General features: G+C 38.1%; 1 protein-coding gene and 2 long non-coding RNA genes across 3 annotated transcripts in view; 1 reads left to right on the forward strand and 2 right to left on the reverse strand.

Annotated features, from left to right (window-relative positions):
* LOC126927256 (uncharacterized) overlaps positions 1-3,971 on the forward strand; it is a 48,987-nt gene extending 45,016 nt beyond the window's left edge. The window contains exon 2 of the long non-coding RNA XR_007715328.1: positions 3,196-3,971. This is a non-coding gene — a long non-coding RNA (uncharacterized LOC126927256). The remainder of the gene's footprint in view (positions 1-3,195) is intronic.
* Positions 1-24,186, reverse strand: part of LOC126927220 (uncharacterized) — a 119,887-nt gene that overhangs the window by 61,392 nt on the left and 34,309 nt on the right. The gene's annotated exons all lie outside the window — the stretch shown is intronic.
* On the reverse strand, positions 16,667-18,609 carry LOC126927235 (uncharacterized). Its single transcript, XR_007715298.1, has 4 exons — positions 18,331-18,609; positions 17,552-17,676; positions 16,991-17,083; positions 16,667-16,837 (listed from the first exon to the last, which is right to left on the reverse strand). It is a non-coding gene; the product is annotated as an uncharacterized LOC126927235 (long non-coding RNA).

Below are 24,186 nucleotides of genomic sequence, written 5' to 3' on the forward strand. Positions count from 1 at the left end.
ACGTGTCCCGAAACGCCCATGGCCAGGGTCACGCGGGCCCTTTCCACGAAACTATCCACTTAAAAAGGATCGACGACACATTGATGTACTCGACGATGCCGCGGCTCTCGCGACATTATTTACGATTCGGCAGATATCTTAGGCCTTTTGCCCACGATACTACATTCGGCCATCCTGCAATAACATCTGCCCTCAGATGTGGTCTTCAATTTCGCTATCGTCGGATGCGTCGTCTTCGGCGTTGAGGACCCAAGGCTTCATGAAGTCGGCGGTCGCCGACGTGTGCGTAGGCCCCTCATGCTCCCCTACTTTCTCCACCATGTATCGGTCATTCCACATTGTTCGCAATACCCGGTACGGACCTAAAAATTTGCCCCCGAATTTTAAACCTGGGCTAAATTGAGTTCTCTTAATGGCTACCAGATCTCCCCTTAGGTACTGCTTCGCACTCTTCCGTCTTTTGTCGAAATTCCTTTTGTTTTCTTCTTGCGTCGCAGCGATCTTCCTTTTCGCGTCCTCACGTAACTCACGACGCTGTTTTTCGAAATTCACGCCCCACTCTTCGTCGATTAATCTTCTGGTTACATATCTATCGGCCTGACTACACGTTGCGGCATCTAAAATCTTACGGACTTCAATGCCTTTCTTCTGTGCGCTTCTCAACCGTGCAATCAGCCCGTCCTCACACTCAGCCACATACACAGCACCCGACAGTGAATTTCTACTCGGGGTATCCGCGTACTCCATATTTTTGCCCGGCCTATGACATACCTGACACTTAAAATCGCCTTCGTTTTTTCGCAACTTCACCAAGTCGTCTATTTCTCTTTTCTCAGACGGCGCCAGTCTTCGCGGTCTTTGTACTACGGGTTTGTCGCTTTTCAACACGATTTTCGCGGTTATCCCGACATCCCGCGTCTTCTCTGGCTTATACCCCCTAAAGATATCGCGAATCGCTTCACGGTAGTGAGGTTCCTCTATGTGCGCTACATCTATCTCGTCAAACTGTTCTATCACGTTGACCCTCAATATATCCGACGCGTCTTCGTGACCGTCAGCCTGCCCGTCGGCCGTCATTACCTTCGTAAATTCACCCGAGGTCTCATTGTCAGCGGAACCCAAACCATCAAACTTAAGTTTACAATTTCCTAGCGGTGGTGATCCTAACCTCGCATACGCGTCTGATCGTATGAACGTGAGATCACTACCCGTATCTACTAACGATGTAATCTTACAGTCATCTATCGACACTTCTTTCACGTACTCCTTCTTCTCGGGCCTCGAGATGACGTAAGTCTCCTTTGGTCGTGTAGTACACTTCGCCGCAACATGTCCAAATTCGTTGCAGCTAAAGCACTTCACACCTTTCTCTTTCTTTGGACACGTAACACTTAAGTGATCGTCACCGCCGCAATTGAAGCACCTTTTGGGATCACTGCTCGTTTGCCTCGACTGCTTCCGTATTGCTGATCGTTCCGCTTCATCGTCCTTGCATTCCCCAAATTTTGTTTTCGTCCTCATCTCACTTTTCATCGCTTCATACCGCTTGAAGCGTTCCTTCAGCTGCTGCATATTCCTGGCCCCGTATAGTATGGCTTTATTCGCGACCTCATCGGGAATACCCTGGATAATATAGTCGATTACCGACTGTGTATCGACTCTTCCTTGTCCCGCAATCTCACGCATATTATACATATACTGAAGCAGACTCTCGTCTGTTCTTTTCGTTCTATGTGCTAATTCTTGATGTACCTCCCGGTCACTCACTATGTCTGGGAATTCATCTACCAACGCCTTTTTAAACTTCGCCCAGGACTTCGTGCATCGTTCTTGGCGTGCGAAAGCTTGAGCAGAGCCTGTGAGAAGCTTCCTGGCGAAAACCACCATGTGGATGTCCGACCAGCCACACACTTCCGCCATTTCCTCGAAATCCCTTATCCATTGGCTCACATTCGGTAGGTCATCTCCGCTGAATTTTCCTAACGAGTCTTTTACGTCTTCAAACGTTAACACCGTGCACTTAGGCTCGTCTTGCCCTCGTCGTCTTACCACTGGAGTCACCCGAACTCCGCCGTCTTGACTACTGAGATCGTGATTCCCTGGACCGTTGCCGTCTAAACGGTCCCCAATCACGCCCATCTCGTCGTCGTCGTCGTCTTCTAAAACATCGTCGTCATCATCGTCTTCTTCTCGTGCACCATGTTACCGATCTAAACGTACCGCAGCCAGCAATCGCGCTACCAGCTCGCGCATTCTACCCGTTAATCTCAGCCGTCGTTTTCTCAGCTCGTCTTTTAACTCAGGTATTCGCATCTGAGCCACCTGCTCGTCAGTCAAATATGCTTCTCCTGCAATGTAGTTACTCATCGTTCCGAAATATCACTTTCACTTGCCACTTAGCGCTCTAGATCCCGGCTGAGCCCCCAAAATTATGTAGTATCTTAATGGGTCTTAGAGGAAAGGACAAGTAATGATGTTTTGATTTAATTAATAATATTCGAAGCAACGAAATAATTACAATGCTGTCGTACGTCTTATTTTCAGACGCGGCTTTCGACTTCCCGATTCACACTCTTCGGCTTCTACACTCGCTCGCTCTCGCTTCTCAATTCACACTCTGCACACCTTTTGCATCCGTTCTCTCCGGCTTCTCAACTAATACTCACTTTAACGTCTCTTTGTCTTTTCCCGCCGTTCGAGACACGTCCCGAAACGCCCGTGGCCAGGGTCACGCGCGCTCTTTCCACGAAACTATCCACTTAAAAAGGATCGACGACACATTGATGTACCCGACGATGCCGCGGCTCTCGCGACATTGTTTACGATTCGGCAGATATCTTAGGCCTTTTGCCCACGATACTACATATATATATATATGTGTGTGTAGTAAACAAATTCTATCAACAATACAGGTGTAATATTATTTAATATAAACAACGTATATAATTTAACAGAGACATTGATCTTTTTTCGTAAGTTTGATTAATTTCTTATTTCTTAATTTCTTCTCACTTTTTAATTCTATTTATTCAAAACATATATATTTAATATAATCGATACAGCTGCATAATGCGAAGCTTCATTAATTAATATCAAAAACGTTCATCGTTTTCAAACGTCAACTGTAAAAAAATAATAATATATAACAAATTATTAAAAAACAAAGTATGCGGGGAATCGATTCTCGATTTTCAGGTAAACATTGCACCAAAGACTTATAATTTCCCGTTTAGATAATCATCGTTATTGATTGTTATAGACGCATATTAATTGTTGTTCATTTTTGTATTTTATCAAATCATTTCATAATAAAAAAAACTCGATTTTCAGACTTCAGCATCGATCCCAACCAAGGTAGGCCAATATGGAAATATTAAATTCACAATAGACGATGAGACAGCAGCACTGATACCGATACGGATTCAAACTTCGTTTTCCGAGACATTGTCTTAGAGGAAGCATAAAGAACACCCACAAGAAAAACAAAGACGGAAATCGAGGAACTCAACGTGGAAATGGAAAAACTTCTAGAGACCCTTTAAAGACGAGATAAGAGGGAAATAGTTGAAACAAACAACAATATAGAACGATTAGAAGGAACTCAGAAAGCCACAAACTGAATATCAGAGTATGAAGAGGAATGCAAAAAATACAAAATAAAAAGCGATGAGGAAAAGTCAAAGGTTTGAGAAAGTACCTAGGAAAAACAGCAAAAAGGTGGTACCAAACAAATCTACTGAAAGCTGGAGGACACAACTGGGAAGATTGGAAAGAAGCATTTCTCAACGCCTTTAAGAATAAAGGTTGGCCTGCAATACGATATGCTTACAACTTTAAATACCTTTCAGGTTCGTTCGTAGAATATGCAATAGAGAAAGAACGACTAATATTGGAAGTAAAAAGGGAAATGGATGAAGAGGTGAGGATACACCTGATTGTCATTGGATTACCTATCGAAGTCCAAGACAAAATCGAAAGCGATAATATACAGACAACAAATGACCTAATAGGAATTTTGGGACAATATGAAGACTGGAGAAAAAGGAAAGAAACACAAGAAAGAAAGATAGACATGGTTAGAAAGGTAAATCCACCATTCAAAAAAAAAACCGTGCACAATCTGTGAAGCACTGAACTTCCCGGGCCGATTCCACCCAGTGGAATTATGTAGAAATAGAGACAGAAACCCCCAGAAGAAACCCAAACAAATAAATTCACTGGAGGCGCTCACATCAGAAAATGAAATAGCAGGAACATCGGATGGGAAGGAAGAAAAACACTAAAATGCCCGGAGAAGTACGAACCATTGATAAAACTGCGAGTTAAAGTCAACGATCAAAAAGAGATTAAAGGTGTTTACGGGAGCGAATGCAAGTTTTATCGATCAAAGGATCATTGATCAGATAAAAGAAGACAAGAGCATGTTCAAAACCATCAATGGGGAAGACTTCACGAGTAGCCGGGCAAGACTAAAAATGAGGATAAACAAGATAGAGAAAGAGATAGATGTGTATATAGTACGCAATAATAACTTCACATATGATCTCATCTTAGGGCTGGACGCCATAAGGGAATTCAAACTAAGACAAGACGAGAATTTGAGGGTTAGCCAAAAAGTAGACGACAAAGAGGAAGTAATATTTAATAGAAAAGAAGAAAGAAGAAATAACCAGAGAAGAAAGGTAAACGTTACCGAACACAAGGAGACGGGTAAGCCTATGGACAACCTAGAACACCTAAATAACCTACAAAAAATAGAGGTAAGCCAACTTATAGAGAGATGTATTTGCTAAACACAATGTGGGAACCAGGAAATCACAAGAAGCTTCTATTAAGCTAATCGAAAATAAATACATATCAAAGAAACCATACAGATGTAGCATTCCAGATCAGAGAGAAATAGAATTCCAGATTACGAAACTACTAGAACACGATCTCATAGAGGAATCAAGTTCACCATTTGCAGCACCAGTGACACTAGCCTTTAAAAAAGAGTCGAATCGTAGAGATAGACTATGTATTGATTTCAGAGAGATAAACAAAATTGTAGTTCCGGAACCACAACCATTCCCAAGAATTGAAGATATCATAGTCAAAGCGGGAAATTGCCATTTCTTCTCAACGTTTGACATTAATTCGGCGTTCTGGTCAAAGAGGCGATTCAGTACTGGCAGCATTGGTTAATCGGTAGATACTTCACTGTCCTTTCAGACCATAAACCGTTGGAATCAATGAGAATCAAAGCAAGAACCGATGAAACTTTAGGAGACCTGATGCACTACTTATCGCAGTACGACTTCAAAATCATCTACTCACCAGGAAAACACAACATAGAGGCAGTCGCACTATCCAGGAACCCCGTCTTAGAAAGTTTTGAGAACGAAGAAGAGGTTTTGAAAGTAGCGAATATTATAAAAAAACAAGACATAATCCGAGATCAGAAAGAAAACAGAGAAGATATTAAAAATACGAAAGACCTTATAAAAAAATCAGAGATTTTTTTTAAAAATATTAAAGGACGCCAACGTATATTCGTCTCACAAGAGTTTAGTTTAGGCGAGCATATCATAAAGACGGTGCATGATTTCTTTGGCCATGTTGGAAGGAATCACATATTGAAAAAAATCCGACCCTTTTATTATTTCAAAAATATGGACCGAATTGTCGACAAATTCTGCAAACAATGCGAAACCTGCATTAGGAATAAAAGCAGAACGAGAAGACCGATCGGGCTTATGTGGAGACTAGGACCAGCGAGGAAACCGTTTGAAATAATGTCATTCGATACGGTCCGAGGTTTTTCCAACAACAACTCACCAAAGAAGTATATGCATATACTCATAAATCACTTTTCAAGGGCTGTTTTTATGTCCACATCGAAAACACAACGCGCGGAAGATATCATAAAACTTATAAACTCGACAGGAGAAACTGACTCCATAAAAATTATCCTTGCAGACCGATACCCAGCGATGACATCCAAGGAAATTCAAGAGTACGCGAGAGAGAAAAACATTAAATTAATTTTCACCTCGACAGACTGTCCATCCTCCAATGGACTAAACGAGAGGGTAAATCAAACATTAGTAAACAGAATCAGATGCAAGATCAATTCGAAAAAAAAAAGAAACTGGACAAAGATCGCAGAAAAAAGCGTAGAAGAATACAATCACACCAGACACAGTGTAACGGGATTTGCCCCAAATCACTTACTGTATGGGAAAATGATCGAAATCATCTCTAAGGGAATAACAGAGAAGAAGATAAACTTAAAAAGAGACAGAGAAGAAGCATTTAAAATCTCAGCAAGAAATTTCGAAATCAACAAACAAAAATATGACAAAAAAAGACGAGAACACGAGTTTAAAATTGGTGATACGGTCTTCACCCACAACGGAAACAGAATGAATAGAAATAAGCTGGAAGAAATTAGGAAAGGACCTTTCAAAATTTTGAGAAAGATTTCAAACTCTATATATGAAGTGGATAACGGTAACCGGAGATCTGAAGGGAATTTCTTCAAACTGGCCCGGAAAAACGACCGAACAGAAAGGAAGTCGATCGAAGAGCTTCCGTTCCAACAGCTTCGACGTGTCGACATTGCACGGAGCTAAAAGTAAGCTTAGCGGATCCTCGAAAGCCGCTATTTCGACCTTTATGGCACCGTCGAATTGGTTCACGAAGAGACACCAACCGATGTCGAAGAAGCCGGAAGATTTAGTAACGGCCAGTTTAAGTCTCAAGTTCGATAAATCGAAGGTAGTGAAGGCGGTGAAGGAAACGTTGGGTAAAAAGTCCCCTAATAGCGAGGTCAAACACAAAGTCGTATGGGACAACACTAGTGGAACCAAAGTGGACGCTCAGGTAAGTTGTATTTCTCGTTACGATATCGTTTCTTGTTTAAGAGCCATCGTAGGTGAAAGGGGGAATGAAAAAGAAAATCGTAAATCGTAAAATCTCTTCCAGAGAATGCACTTTATCGTAAAAATTAATAAAGTCAACAACAACGTGAAATTAAATAATTGTTGTTTGATATTCTGTATTATCGATATAGGTGAAACGTGGAGAAGATAATTTGCAATCATTGCGGACAATATCGCAGTGACATTATTATCAATCGGTAATATTAAAGATAAAATTCATATGGGATGAAAACAGAGCGTCAAAAGTGGTTATTTTCCGATCTTCTTGCGAAGGGAAAAATGTTTAAGAACGGCTCTCAGCAAGGAATAAAAAATGTTATTACAGTTCCATTTTCGTGTTCGTTTTTTTTCTACATGATCCATGTGAAATAATTCTTCAGATGCTCTGCTGGTAAATGAATCGACGTTTGTAATAGAGGAAATATGAAGTACAGCGAGATCGTTGTTGACTATTGTTCTACACCGATATCGACAAAATAATTCTTCGACAACTCTATTGATAAATCAATTGTAGTTTGAAATCAAACGAATCTGAAGTACCATCAGTTTGTTGCTACGAGAACAATAGTCACCAACGATCTCGCAGTAATTCGGATTCGTTCGATTTTAAACTTCAATTGTTTTACCGACAGAATCTCTGAATAATTATTTTGCTGGTAAATTCTGTTGGTATATCGATTAGAGTTTGGAATCGAGCAAGTACGAAGTACAAGATGGCTATTGTTCTCCAGTAGCAACAGTCTGATAGTATTTCAGATTCGCTTGATTTCAAACTTAGTTCCTTTGGTTTAATTACTGATTTATCAGCTGGATCAAAATTTAAAGAAAATGAAGATCAAGTGTAGCGCGTAAGTTTTACCTCTGCTTAATTTTTTCATCTATACACTCATCTTTTTCAACTTCCATGTCACATTTCGTATAAATGCTAATAATTCTTTGTTTTTTTTTTTGATAAATTCTCTTAAACGTCGCACAAGAATTTTTCGTTCGCGAGGAGGTGCAAAAATGGCCACTTTTTGACTTAGGTCAAAATTTGCAAATTTGGGGTTAGCCCCAACTTAACCACACTTTTAATCCAACATGAATTTTATTTTAATATTACTGACCTCTGATGGTGGATCTGCGATACTGTACTTAATGATTGTAAACTATCTTATCGACTTCTCATCTATATTAATAATATAGAAATGTTAAATATTATTTTGAATATTAGGAATATTAAATAACAGTTAAATACTTAAATATATGTTATTTGATTTGTTTTAGAACGAAGCTCATTCTCTGGAGTGAAACCTTTAGTTTCTCTTTCTTACGCGATAAAGGAGAGGTGCAAGGATTTAAATATTTATAACATTATGACCTTTATTCTTTAAGCATGAAAATATTTTAAATACAAGCATATAAATATTACATATAAATATTTCTATTTACATATACATCAAGTAAATTTACATGTACATTTTCATCTTGGTAAAAAGAACGTGTAAATTATCGTATTTACTATTACGTATTTTAACGCGAAATCTCGTTTCATAAAAATTTTCATTCAAATACGTAAATACATAATATTCATAAATTTATAAGAACAATTTTGTCCGTAGGTATTTGGTAGCGCAATTGAGAAGATGTTAACGGCGGAAAAGGGAAACGATACGGGGGCTTCCGGGTCGAGCGGAAAGCCCTCGGTATCTCCGAACAAACCAATGTCAGGCAAAGTGACAAATTGGTTTTCAAATACCAAGAATCAAAATCGGAATCAGACGGAATCCAGCGAACCGTCTCTCTGTTCTTCCCTAAAGGACCTATTCAAGAAGTAATGGGGAAGAACAAATGCTAATAAATGTTAAGTGTCTCTAGTTTAATTAACACTTCTTTATCTTTATCTTTATTAACACTTATTTATTTAAGAATTTATTCAGAGATTAACACGACCTAATAGATGACTGACAATCTGGTGTAATTCAAATTAACGAGCTATACTTTCCTTGTATTTTCTTATTGCTATACCTCTACAATATTCTTTTATCGTATCTGTCGATTTTAATCTCACACAAATATCTAATAAATGTGTATACAGTAGTTGACGAAAATATTAGATAGAAGATTTTTGCGAATATATATTATGTGTGTTAGTGTTTTTCTTCACTTCACTTCAATGTAACGAGACGTGTCTATCATGATTACACCGGTAAAAATTGAGACTAATTTGGAAATATATATATGGAAGCTAGAAGATGCTTATTGCAGACGTACACATAGCAAAAAACTAATGTACAATGTAAAGAGTATTTTTAAACATATGATTGATTAGGGGTAAAAATGCTCCTACTAAAAATATTGTGACTTATTTATACAATACATAATTAACTGTCCAAATACCGATGGTAATCAATAAGCATCTTATAATTCCTATTTACATTTGTTTCAAAAGCTTCTTTCGTTTCATAAGGAAATAATAGATGCACGACACTTTTTGTTTTATATTATTCTATCGATTTATGTATGATCTATTTTGTAGTAATAGAACAAAACGAAAGAAACTTTTGAGACAGCCTAATGCATCTTGAAATTCATGAAAAGCTTCAACAAAATATTCATGGAAAGTTTCTGTAAGCGTCCGAGTACTTTCGTGAGCCGTTATATGTATAATAATTCGTTACAATGTTAGTGATAGCTTGGAAAGTGAACTATTTTTATTATACATCTTTTTACTTTCCATATTACGCTCATAGATACTCTAAAACGCCGCGATACTAACTCTTATCTATCATGTTTACGAATGCCTATAATTTGTGAAACCGCTTCTGATTTTACGGAAATTTTGCAGTTGCTTGATGAATGAAACAGATTTGTTAAGAGAATCACATGTTATAGATACCTGAACTGTGATTTATTTAATATATCTTTTCTGATTTGTTATCCTGCAACATTTCCATGTTTTACGAAGCTTTAAATTAAATTTCACAAGTTTATTTTCCTTAAGCTAAAGACGATGCTGGTGAAATATTTATTTCTGAAGTAAAAAGTAAAAATATAGCTTACATATTGCTTGTATTTAATCATGTATTACGATTAATCCTGTTGCGATACTCGTATATTTCAGTTAGGCTCTGGTTTTAGTAAACAAGAAAGATTTATAATATCTTAAGAGGATGTTTAGCATGAAATCATGCTAATAAGAAGTTTTTCATGTTTTTCTTCAGGCTTAAAATATTTTTTAATGTTGTGAAAAAATTGGGTTGAAAATGAATAAAAGGGTGCAACAGGGTATTTAAACAAACTAATGTCTCTTATATGAATAAGTCGAGTGATATGCTGTAAATTATTTTCACAAAAAGACACCCATTTTTATTATTGTTTTCTAAACAAAATTCAATATGATTTGTTATACCTGTAATAGGAAGTTTCTTTAACTAACATTTAGTTATCGATCCTATTTTTATTGAAGTTTAACAATACTGTTCAATGTTAATAATTATTAATTTATAAGTGAAGGGTAATTCCAACGAAGAAAGATATCATTTGCAAACAAATAGTTTCAGATGAAATCAGCATTGGTACTGTAAATTTAAGATATTATAAATCTAATATGTATTGTATCGCAAAGCGGGATTCATGATGAAAAATTAAATATAAAAGTCCATGAAATTTCGCAAATTTAAACATCTCAGTTGATACAGCTTTAATAAATGTGGACAAAAGTTTAGTCTATCTTTATATTTAAATAACGCATGATATTTAATTCTACAGTATAATTAAACAAAGATTCGAAGCTGAAAATTTCGAAATATAATTGAACAATATATCGTACAATAAATGTTATATGATGTTCTGTAAAGGAGAATTGCATTTTTATGAAGAGGATCAAAGATAAAAGAGATTTTTGTTGAACGATACGACCGTTTCGAAATTCCATTTTGATCTTGTGTATGTATAGTGTATCTCGTACAAAAGATATTACAACAAGCGTCCAGTCATAATGTGAAACATTAATCAAAATTTCTAATCTCGAGTGTTTCAAGTCCCAGAACTCATCTTAATAAATATAAGAAGGACAGATTAAATTCAATCTTATTTTTCTAATTTTCTCGTTAATAATTAAATATGAGCATCAATCAATCAATAGTTCATAATGCACGGTATAATGCGTGTATAACATTCATCTGATTTCAATTAACTTACGTTTAAGCAAAATAATTATTCGAACTAGTTTATCATTCACATTATTACACATTTTAATTGTATATATATCTAGTACAACATAGAAAGGATGTTTTAGGATTATGAGTATTCCTTTAATTTTTAAGAAGAACAATAAGTATGCATAGTATTTCTTTTATCTCATATTCTAATTTCACCACATTGAATTTTCTAAAGAAAGATGATCTATTTATTTTAGATAACGCAAATCCTTTATTTTAGATATGCAAAGTCAAATATATTTTTGTCAATAAAGACACAAAAAATCTTAGATGTCTAAATGTCAGCTTTAAGAACAGTAGACTTGCCTGCCTTCAAACTTAAATGTCCTTTCCAGTAGTAAAACTTAAAATGACATTAACAACGGCAGTAATATTTACGCCTACAGATGGAGGATATTAGACTTCGATTAAAATACAAGTAGCTCAATAAATATGAGTCTAAGTACGATGGTTAAAGAATAACGATTCGTCATTCTTTATTCCAGCGCTTAATGCTATCCTTCTTTCAACAAATACAATCCTAGAACAATGCCGCTGAAGAGAAATGTTATGCGTGAATTTATTTGCCTTTGCGGGACGAAGGTTTATTAAATTATTAAATGAAAATATTAAATGAAAATGAATATGTATAATTGTGTGTATAAAAATTGATATATGTATGTATGTATAAAATATATATATGTATGTATATATATATATATATGTCGGGTTGGCGTTAAGATTAGAGTTAGGGATAAGGGCGTGAAACGAATCCCTATTGGCGCTAGACGTGATCGTTATGCAATAGAGGAGATATTTACTAGTGCAAATATGACTATGATGGAATTGGACAAGTAATCGCGATAATTAGATACTCGAGAAGCAAATGACAATGATCCTAGGCTCAATAACGAATCCGCGGTCAACGGGATGACGAACTTTACCCTTCGTTAGCGTCTAAGTTACACTGTATGTTAGAGCAAGGGGCAATTATTACGTATACGAAAGACAGGTCGATTGCCGATGAGATCGCACTAGAGTGAGTGGCTCTCCGTCGCGGTGACGCTGTCGAAGAAATCTATGATGGGTGTGCCTAAGGGAACGAGATCTCGGAGTCGTCATCGACTCCAGTCGGAGGTTCGGTACGCATATCGAGATGGTGTGTAATAGAGTCGACAAGTTAATAGGAGCCCTTAGGGGAATTCTACCCAACATCAACGGGCCGCCCAGCTTGGCTCGTAGGCTCTACTACAACGTGTGGGAGTCCATCGTAACTTACGGAGCGCTGGTGTGGGCTAGAGCAGCGAATGCCGATAAGAACAGGTAAAAGCTGAAACGAGCACAACGAACGGCCCTGTGCATAACAACGCCGGCATACCGTACCGTCTCCCACGCGGCACTTTGCGTGTTGACCGGGAATCTCCCGATTTACATAAAGATAAAGATGCTCGGAGAGACCTACGAGAGGAACAAGATCCATGGGTCCAGGATTGGCACGGATGACGGCTGCAAGCTGAAGGAGGAACTGGAGGCGATTCGCAAGAAGGCGCAAGATGACTGGCAGAAGGAGTGGAACAACCACAAAAAGGAAAATATCACAAAGAAATTAATACCGAGTGCGCTGCTATTTACCAAAAAGAAGATGGACATCGATCACCACACCATGCAGCTGCTAACCGGGCATGGGAGCTTCGGTGTCTATAGAAAAAGGATTGGCAAGGACAGCGACGGCAACTGTCTCGACTGTGTAGACCCGAACGACGATGCAGAGCACGCCCTCTTCGCGTGCCCGAAGTGGACGGACAGAAGGATCGAGCTGGAGAACGCTCTGGGCGGGAAGATAGACGTGGGCAATCTGATCGCCACGTTGACCGCCAAGAACGAGAGCTGGAATAAATTCAGGCAATTCTGCAAGACCGTCATGTGTCACAGGAGGGTGACAGCGAGGGCCTGGGAAGAGGCAAGGGGGAGAACGAGCGAAACAACAACTACGTGGAGCAATGAGGGCAAGAACACGAAACAACGAAAAACCGCAGAAGGAGACCAGTCCAGTATTCTGAACTGGCTGAGAGGACGACATGAGCAGTAACTGCCCGAAGAAGTAGATACAACGGGGCACGAAAGGACAACCCTGATGACTGCCGACAGGTTTTACCGGGGTTGTCTGCCCTCTAAGCGGAGGAAGAAGGAGGAGGGGTTTTTAGTGGGTATGGCAACGACAACCGACCGACTCCCACATAACCCAGTGATGCGGGTCACTGGGCACGCGTAATAGCATTTTCCCCTCCCCACGCAAAAAAAAAAAAAAAAAAAGGGCACGAGATCATCGGATTCTTGGACAGCGGAGAAAAGTCTCCGTTCGAAGGGTGTGGGAAATTGACGTTGCTGTTAATTGGTCAATTTCCATGTTGGTGGTTAGAGAAAGATATTAGCTGTCCTTGGGAAAAGTTGCTAGCGGGAAGCGTCGTTCGTGGAAGGATAGATTTCTCTTATCTTCCCATAGTTGGGGCACAGGCTATTTGTCTATTTGAAAGACTTTGTATAATTGAAACTTAATATTCGTAGCCGGTCCTCGCTCAGCTAAACATATACTGTGAAGATGCGTTGGCATCTGGCAATCATCTTACCCGAAGGACAAAGTCTGCGTGTGGCGAGCCACGGGGCAGAAACCATTGAAACGTTTACCGTCGTGCCCTGTCCCAAGTATTTCTTTTAAGAAGAGCTATAGAATTACTTCATGCCTTTGTTAGACAAAACGTTCATCCCTTTGACCGCGGCTACGTTCGGCGACTGATTGTCGCCTCACTATCATAAATCTCAAATAAATACAGTCGGATCGAATGACAACAGTTTCTTAATACGGCTATGGTGAAATCTAAATTTCAATACTAGGGGTCTTCCCAAAGTTCCAAAGGGAACGTTCCGGTGTTCTTTCATCTCCGACATATATATATATATATATTATTATAATGACTTATTTTAATAATGACTTAATTTGTATAGTAAAAACAGCTAAAATCTCATGTAAGATTGTTGGGATGTTACGTGATATTTCTGTTGCATCATTGATTATCGTTATACTTTGAAAAATAATTAAGGAAGCGAACAATGCGTGGACGATTATGGCAGTATTATTAATAAACGAACGTTTAGTAGAGAATATGGATTTATTGGATAAGTAAATGTTTCATTAAATGTAACTGCTACATGCAGAATAATATGTTGTTACATGTATGAACTAAAGTTGATGTAATACTCATATTGTATTTATGGTTTCAAAGAATTAATAAAATCTGCTGAGATTCAAACGTATACTCTCCCTTTTATTCTATGAGAATTAAACATTTAGAAGATTTTATGAAAATGCACTAAAAAACAATCAGAAGCATCTGTTTCTCCTCTTTTTTTTCTTTTTTTTTTTTTTAAATATGTTGATTGCCACGCGATTTTTATACTTATTTTGACTTGGATAGATAGATTAAAGCGTACCATACCAAGACATTTCATTCTTGCAAAATATTCTAGTCTATTTGCGTACGTGCTCATAATCTTGGCTGATAACCGCCATTCGCTATATACATCGTTGGTATCGACGTCAAAGGATTAACACAGACAAATACACAATCCATACAATCCGATTTGATTGATTTTAGATCTTGCATCAAACAGATCTCTATATAAACAGATAATTTCTGATTCTAAACATTTGTATCGCTTCTTCTTCCGCTTTGAAATCCTCTACAAACGCCTTTTATAGTCGTTCAACTTTTCAGCTCACAGAAAAGAACATTACGCGTATTCCTAGCAATCGCCCAAAGACTCGAACGTGTGCTTCGATAAAGCTCGCTTAACTTTCATCGACACATCGATAACTTTGCGTTCCAAGATGTTATTACGCCCTAGAATCCCTAACATAATTTTAGAACCAGAATTTCTGTGCAAAACAATTCCATCGCTTTGTCACGCTTAACGGCTCAATCATCGAAACATGTATCATAACGCACGAATTATGATAAAAAAGAAACTGTCTTTCGAATAAAAGCAATCCGTTTGCCAGGTGCGCTTAAGGATGTACAGGACGTCGACGGAGCAAGTGTACGAAATACAGCCGCTGGAGGGTAACAGTTCCGCTCAACGTTACACTCAACAGCCGAAACAACGATTCTCTGAAATGCCTACTCCGTCGGTTTCGCCGACGTCTTCTCTCCGAAAGCGCGTCTCGGAACTGCCAAGAGCCGCGAGTGCATCCGTTTCCGGTGCTGCGGGCATTGTCTGCTCTAATACGGATCTGATATCGATCCTAAGCTCGTTAGCGTCTTCCGCGACGGAAATCAACCGATGCGGCGAGGAAGCGCCGAGTTCCCGGGACGATAGCAAATCAAACTGGCCCGGAAAAACGACCGAACAGAAAGGAAGTCGATCGAAGAGCTTCCGTTCCAACAGCTTCGACGTGTCGACATTGCACGGAGCTAAAAGTAAGCCTAGCGGATCCTCGAAAGCCGCTATTTCGACCTTTATGGCACCGTCGAATTGGTTCACGAAGAGACACCAACCGATGTCGAAGAAGCCGGAAGATTTAGTAACGGCCAGTTTAAGTCTCAAGTTCGATAAATCGAAGGTAGTGAAGGCGGTGAAGGAAACGTTGGGTAAAAAGTCCCCTAATAGCGAGGTCAAACACAAAGTCGTATGGGACAACACTAGTGGAACCAAAGTGGACGCTCAGCTAAGTTGTATTTCTCGTTACGATATCGTTTCTTGTTTAAGAGCCATCGTAGGTGAAAGGAGGAATGCAAGAACGCACATAATACGCAAAAATCTATGGCAGATTCAAAGTACAGTACTCGTTGTGATATTCGGTAAAGATAATAAGTTCTCCTATGGAGATTTCATTTTTCAAATTATTCTCGTAAAAGTACGTATTTGCATAAATAAATAGCACACGGTCTCTGCGTAAATACCCAGGCCAGTTATAAATATTTCAGTTTGCCAACGATATCCCAACATGTGGGACACTCACATGTGTGCTACTTCGTGAGCGATGATAAAGGCGCTGGTCAAGCCTTCGTCTCGATTTAACGCGCACGATCTCGCGGGATAGCATACTCCTGACACAGGTGCGTAACCGGAAGGACCTCCTATATCTAATCGCGTCAACCATACAGCAACATCGTGATTTACGTCCTTCGAGGACAGCATCTTTCTGTTCCATTTGTTCACGTTCTCGAGAGATCGTCTGGCATCGCCACGGCGGACCTACGACAACGTTTAATATTTTCTTAATAAAAGCTAGCAAATATTACGAATATATTATATTTATTATTACATCATGCATTATATACTATATATAAATATTCGTCAATGATAATAAATATATGTGCAAGTAATCGTGTTGTTGATTGTAATCAAATGTAACTTGTAACGCTATTAGTATTTTAATCTTCCTGAAAAATGTTGAAATGTTGATTCAACAGCAGAGAAGAATAGCAGAAAAAGAAAAGTAAAAGGAATCGCAAGTGTCGTATATCAATGATATTATCATAGGTCTATAACATTAAATTAAGATTCTTAAGAGATGAAAAAGGTTTAATAGTCGATTATACAGATATTTCGGATACACGATAAATGCGAGGTTTGTCAATGATCCGTGAAAATTGTTTGTTTGGAAATTTGTTTCCAAGGGATCGTTCACGGTTGTCCAATTTAACAAAATGGAACTCGTTGCATTTTATCGACCTAAAACGTCATGCGCAGATATTTTGACCTATATAATTTATATACCATACACTGTACAGATAAGTAGAAAATAAAATAATTGACACTCGCATATGCGTATCTCAGATAGTTACTACTTTAGTTAAATGATTTAATTTAATGGAAATCGCTTACCATAACGTCTCGTTTTTCCGCGTATAAAATCATTCGTACGATCACTAGAATCATGTTGGATTCGAGCGATGGGTCCATGTAAATTGCACTGACCTAGGATTAAAATACGTACGAAAATGTAACAGGCGTTAAAACAGTATTACAGCCTTACAAATAAATTATTATTCAAAACTCTCGTAAATACATCGTATCTTATATAATTTTCCTAAAAAATTAATTTTATTCGTTATATTTATCTTAGGAAATGTACGTTATTAATCTCAACAGCATTGGAAAACCAATTACCGAATGGCTGAAATTAATCGATTACAAAATTCCATTACGGATAAATTATTTGCAGAACTCTTTAAAAGATACGTGTAAGCTTTGAACAGTGTAAACAGAAAATACAGAGCTTCCATCCGAGTATACGATCGAGATGTTTGAAAGCAAGTAGCGTACCTTGAAAATACAGAGATACGCATAACTCTGCCCTATGTTTCCCGGTTGCTCGCGTACATATGTAGGAGAAGGTATTCTATATCTAAGTATAATAACAGAATTTCGTTTGGTATTACTTACGATGTTTAAAAGAGCCAAGATATATTGCTGTACTCGAATTCCATGAAAATCTACCACGGAGTAATCAGCAGCTATTCCAAGCTCTAGCCATCGTGGCGGCGAATCCTTAGCAGTTGGTCTTTTCTCTAGAAATGACTTATCTTAGAAATCGACTTATCTTCAACGAAATTAGAAAGTCTACTCGACTCGACTTGATAGCTTAAACGCATGATTATTAAAAGCATAAATTAATATCTACGAGCAAGTATTCGTGGAATAATTATTATGATATAAATAATTATTTCAAAAGTATAATTTCAAAAATATCAATTCGGTATCACCGTGAATTTCATCCTGCAAATTTCTTTAAAATTCTTGACAAATTTTGGTAAACGTATTCCTCCAGCAAATTTGTCTATTTTTCTATTTTTTTACATTAAATTAGGCAAGATAGATAAAGATTCGTGCAATGGACAATATACATATGTGTAATAGACAGGGAATAATAAAATAAATTAAAAACAGCGAAATATAGATGAACGTGTAGAAGATCAAGCGAGAGTGGAACGCAATAGGGAGAATAATTGTAAACCGAGTTCCTTTTAAGGCTGAAGATAAGCTATTCTTATATTACATGCTGTTATTATTACTTTTGTACACGATAGATTGGAATATCAGTACAATTTCTTTCTTTCAGTAATATTCGATGATTCGTTAATTTATTAACCGCTATATTGTACGTGGTAAGTAAAAAAGCAACGATTGTACAAGAATGGCATTTGGAAAAATATTTGACTTACTTGATAATCTGTTCCTTTGCCATTTAGGACCAGAGAAGTATCCAATTTCCTCGGGATTTGTTATTTTATATAGGTTGGGGTTGATAATCAATCTCGGATCCACTCGGATTGGTTATCACACCTTTTATTTTCTCTCTTATACAAAACACCAAATCACACAGCAAACGTCTAAACTCTCCCAATGCGTCTTAGCAATTAAGGCGTGGTCGACTCCTATGACAAAAGAGCGTCGTTAGGAGTCGTACCAACATAACCCTAGTAACCTTTTAGTAACTAGCGGTCATACCAACTGAGCATTTCTCAACAGGATTTACGTCGATCGATAATTCTTCCACCATTGTATCGTTGTATTCTGTGGAGACATCGTCTTTTTCATCGTATAGAATCAATTTCTCAGCTTTTGGATATTCCACGTCGAAGACGTCACCGGAAAGATTATAAAATCCCTGAACATCGTGGCTTAAGGAATCGCGTTTGCTTCGTTTCGACTTTCTCTTACTTTCTACAACTTCAAATTTATTCGATTTCCCTGTAACCGAATTATCAACGTTTTACCACGTTTGCCTGTCTTATCTTCGCTATTCTCGTTACGGATAAAATGAAAAAATAGTTGCAAAATTTCTGAAATTGTAAATACGACCAGACTGGAACGTATCAACGACATATACGGTGTCACAAAATTGTGACAAGTCAATATTCCAGTTGTTAGTTTGTTGAATTTACGCCACCGCTGATTAAACGTATCACGCTTTAATAGAAAATTCAATTTCCCAGCGGGGAAAATGGAATTTTGCGCTAATTAAAGTATTGCGCTTTTGTACAAAATTCCATTGTTTTCTGTTGCCCGCGAAAATGCAATTTTACGACGGACATTTCAGACAAATTTCCATCAGACGGCTTTCCATCCGTAAAAAAGAATGCTATCTATAAAAGTGTCAATGGAAATTGATCAAAGTAACGTCAAACAAACCCGTTTAAACAGCGAGGTAAATAGACCAATTGCTTTTAACAAAACCTGTATCGTTGCTCTTAACCGTTTCACTTTTAAATATCAATCGGCGCTGTTCCTCATTAAAATTTCGATTCAAATCGAACGAGAAATACAGCGTAACACTTGGAATTTTCTATCGTTTCTCAACCATACTTCGAACATTTACGTCGCATTCTTCGATTCATAGGATCGCGATGTTGGATTCTTCGATTTCGATACAAAAACGTTTCACAGCTTTCGACGCGGGCAATTTAATTAAGAGAACAAATAATTTGTTTATAAACTGCCAATTACGTGCCTTGAATTTCCGATATATGCAATAAATTTCATTGCTACTTGACCTAAGTGGGTCATAAAGTTGCAACCGTGTAAACCGTGCCACGTAATTTTATTGCATTCAATTTTCCACGTTTCCAACAATTTATCAAATTAGAATTTATCCGCGCATCGTACGAAATTTTTCATAAAAATTGATTAATAATAGTAGATATATAGCTCCTCGTATTCGTAAAACAGATTTTTAATCTGTAAACAACGAGTCGTGGTAATTACGATACGATCGATTTTCAACTTAGCAAAATTTGTTTCCATTTAACATTCACATCCAGATTGTATTTCCTTTGTAATAAATTAATTATATAATTAAATAAATTTATTATTCGAACCGATATTCAGATACAGTTCGAGTATACTTGATAAATTTTCAGACTCGATTCTCCAAGTCGAAAATGAGAACGTTTTATCCTATACTTTTTCTTCATTTTTCCACAAGGATTCGCGTTGTTCTCGCTTTCAGACGTTGTTCCGTTGCATCCTGTATATACGGGGTGTGCGAAAACCGTGTGTTTAAACCGTCAAATTGTAAGGAGTTGATTTACAGACAAGAAGAAGAAGAAGAAGGAAGAACTTTATATAATGTTCGTCAACGGACGTTTCTTTACAGAATTACAAACGAGTATCGTTCGTACGAAACAGGTAACGACGCGTTTTCCATCGCAGCGTGCAAAAGTTCGCTGTATTATCGTGTCAGCGCAGTTGCATGCTTTTTATCATGCGACAACAAGCCCGTGTCGTTAATAGCTACAATAATGATACAATGAAAAATTATTATCTGGTATGTTTGATTGGTCGTTGGAGAACGTTGTCCGTGTGCTCGGATAGAAGCCTGACATCGATCAACGATGGGAGTAATACGATCTCGTACATACAGTTGCTAACAATTCGATCGAGTTGCAAAAACCGCGTGTTTTTACTCGTTGCGCTAGTTGTTCACGCGAACTCGCATCTCCAGAATAAACCTTCCGTTTTACAGTTGCGAAACCATAAATACAGAAAAGAAAACGCAGTTCTTGAAACTCTGACGAAACGCTGATAATACGGTCAATTGTCGCGTGCCGTGGAATGGAAAATTCGTCGTTACTTGTTTCATACGTACGATACTTGTTTGTAACTGTGGAAAAACGCGTTTATTGCCCAGCTTCGTACGACATGTTTTTCGGTAAATATTTACAAAGCGGACAATCTCGCCATATTCAACGGCTTTGAAATATGTTTGCCAAGGCTAATATTCCGAACAACTTTTTCCTGTAATACTCTTTACCGTCGCTCTGCTTTCCGCGATATTCGCAGCAATTTCTGTCTCGACGACAGCGATGATTTCGTAGTTTCGCTTTTCTCGATATCACTGCTAAAGCTTTTCCTACCTCGAATAACGACGCAAAGCTTCGTATGAATCGTATCTATCCTGTTACTTGATACGCGAATTTAATTCGCGGTAGCCTCAGTGATGTTTCTTCCCTGTGCGAGTTGAAAATGATTATCAGAAATGCATATATATGTCGGGTTGGCGTTAAGATTAGAGTTAGGGTTAAAGGCGTGAAACGAATCCCTATTGGCGCTAGACGTGATCATTATGCAATAGAGGAGATATTTACTAGTGCAAATATGACTGATGGAATTGGACAAGTAATCGCGATAATTAGACACTCGAGAAGCTAATGACAATGATCCTAGGCTCAATAACGAATCCGCGGTCAAAGGGATGACGAACTTTACCCTTCGTTAGCGCCTAAGTTACACTGTACGTTAGAGAAAGGGGCAATTATTACGTATACGAAAGACAGGTCGATTACTGATGAGATCGCACTGGAGAGTGACTCTCCATCGCGGTGACGCTGTCGAAGGAAACTATGATGGGTGTGCCTAAGGGCACAAGATCATCGGATTCGCGGAGAAATGTCTTCGTTCGAAGGGTGAGGGAAATTGACGTTGCTGTTAATTGGTCAATTTCCATGTTGGTGGTTAGAGAAAGATATTAGCTGTCCTTGGGGAAAGTTGCTAGCGAGAAGCGTCGTTCGTGGAAGGATAGATTTCTCTTATCTTCCCATAGTTGGGGCACAGGCCATTTGTCTATTTGAAAGACTTTGTGTAATTGAAATTTAATATTCGTAGCGGGTCCTCGCCCAGCTAAACATATACTGCGAAGATGCGTTGGCATCTGGCAATCGTCTTACCCGAAGGACAAAGTCTGCGTGTGGCGAGCCACGGGACAGAAATCGTTGAAATGTTTACCGTCGTGCCCCGTCCCAAGTATTTTTTTTATGGAAAGCTATAGAGTTACTTCATGGCTTTGTTAGATAAAACGTTCATCCCTTGACCGCGACTACGTTCAGCGACCGGTTGTCGCCTCGAGCCCGAGCTCACTATCATAAATTTCGAATAAGTACAGTCGGATCGAATTACAACAGTTTCTTAGTGCGGCTATGATGAAATCTGGATTACAGCACTAAGGGGGTCCTCCCATCGCTTCAAAGGAGAGGCTCCGGTGTTCTTTCATCTCCGACACGGCCATTCTGATTATCACACGTCCTCGGGTGGATCTAAAATATTGGGTTTTCCTAACATTAAACTTGATATAACTGGTATTTTGTTCCTTTATAGTTTAGCTAAATTATATTGTACTGGTCTCTTTATGGCTTAACTAACTGTCCAAATAGGTCAAGGGCCCAGGTTAACAACAAAAATTTCGATCGGACGTTCAATGATAAAGTAGGGAGGAAAAAAAGACACAAAAGTCAGTATCATTACGGTTAGTATTCAAAGCGCCAGTTGCATTTTGTGAGTTACCGGTCAGACCGTAATGACATGACAGATCATTTTCGATTTCATACACGGATGAGTCTCAGTTTGTTGGATCATATTACCGCACTGGGCGTGTGTGGACACACTGAATGCGGGTGCATTGACGTAATAGGTGTGTATGGAGACACTGAATGCGAGTGCAGTGTATGGAGACACTGAACACGAGTGTGTAACGTAAATCACATCAGAGACCAGGACACACACACACACCTCGGGCAGGATGGTGTCCCGGTCGGCATACTTCGAACCCGATGGACCGACGAGAGGAACACATGGGGACCTTGGCGACAATGTATATTGGCGGAGTACCTGAGGATTCATTTATGGCCTAACGGCCCTTCCACCAAATGTTCCAGAAGCGTAGCAACGGTCACATACGCCTACAGGGTAGTGGGGATAATGAGAGAACAGATGACCGAAAGTAAAAAGATTGTAAGACTCACTCTCGTACGGTCACGGCTAGAGTTCGGAAGTGTCTTATACTTGTATAAACCAAGTGAAAATAAAGTCTTGTTCTTCCTTATAAAATTTCTCTTTATTTTTACGTGACAAGTGCATTGATGTAATAGGCGTGTATGGTGAGGTTGCTAGTGTCACGTCGGAGACGCAAGAAATCACGAAACCGATAGATCGCCGGTGATCTTGTGACAACGACCATACCCAAATAAAATAAATAAATAAGAAAATCCTACAATGTTAATATTTATAATCTAATATTAAGATTATTATATTATATCGTATTAATTGTTATATTACAATAGGAAAATTAGAAATCAATCTGGGAATCTACGTGGAAGTTACAAGCGAAGCTCCAAAATAACAACTACGTTAAATATTTTTTGGCAGGAAAATCATTGGGTAGAAACTAGTTTTTATTTAAACGAAAGCCAGTTTTCAATTTCTCCAAAAGCGATACGATTCAAGAATTTTAATCGTTAATAATTCTGATTACGAATAATCATTACGAACGATTCGATTTGTTCCTCGGTCGCTCGATAATAATTTTAGATCATGGGAATTTAATTTGAAACAGTAATCAATGGAAGTGACCTGAATTTTTGTTCGGTTATCGAACAGTGACCATTATCAAGGAAAACCGAATTTTGCTTTGGTTACCGATAACCATTATCGATGGCGAAATTGATTTTCGATTATCGCCAAGCAATGTCGATGAAAAAAATATTTTCTAGTCACATTCGACTATCGTCGATATTTATTGACATTGCTGATAATCGGTTTTCACTGGCAACGTAAAGAAGCCTAATTATAAAACTGATATGTTTTATTAAGCAAAGAAAAAGATACGAAAATGTACGAAACAAAGCATAAGATAAAAGATATCACGGTGCAACTGTTAATAAAAATATTCTACTGCGATATCTTTCATCCTATTCGTTTCATATATTTTCATATCTTTTTGTTTGCTCGATAAAACACACAAGTTTTATGAATAACTGCGAACACACGTACTATTGGCTTGTTAACTAGGTGATTGCGGGTTTTGTCATTAGATGATATTGACAAAATTCGCAATCACCTAGTTTCCAACCCAATAATTATCAGTGACGTTAATAACGATTGATAATATAGCCAGTGATAATTGACAATGTAGAGCAAATTTTTGCCATCGATAATGGTCATCGATAACCAAAATAAAATTTTCTCGCCACGGATAACAGTTACTCGTAACAGAAAAAAAAAAATATTTAAAAATCCGGTTATTT

The sequence above is a fragment of the Bombus affinis genome, unplaced genomic scaffold (genome assembly GCF_024516045.1).
Source record: "Bombus affinis isolate iyBomAffi1 unplaced genomic scaffold, iyBomAffi1.2 ctg00000080.1, whole genome shotgun sequence".
Lineage (NCBI taxonomy): Eukaryota > Metazoa > Arthropoda > Insecta > Hymenoptera > Apidae > Bombus > Bombus affinis.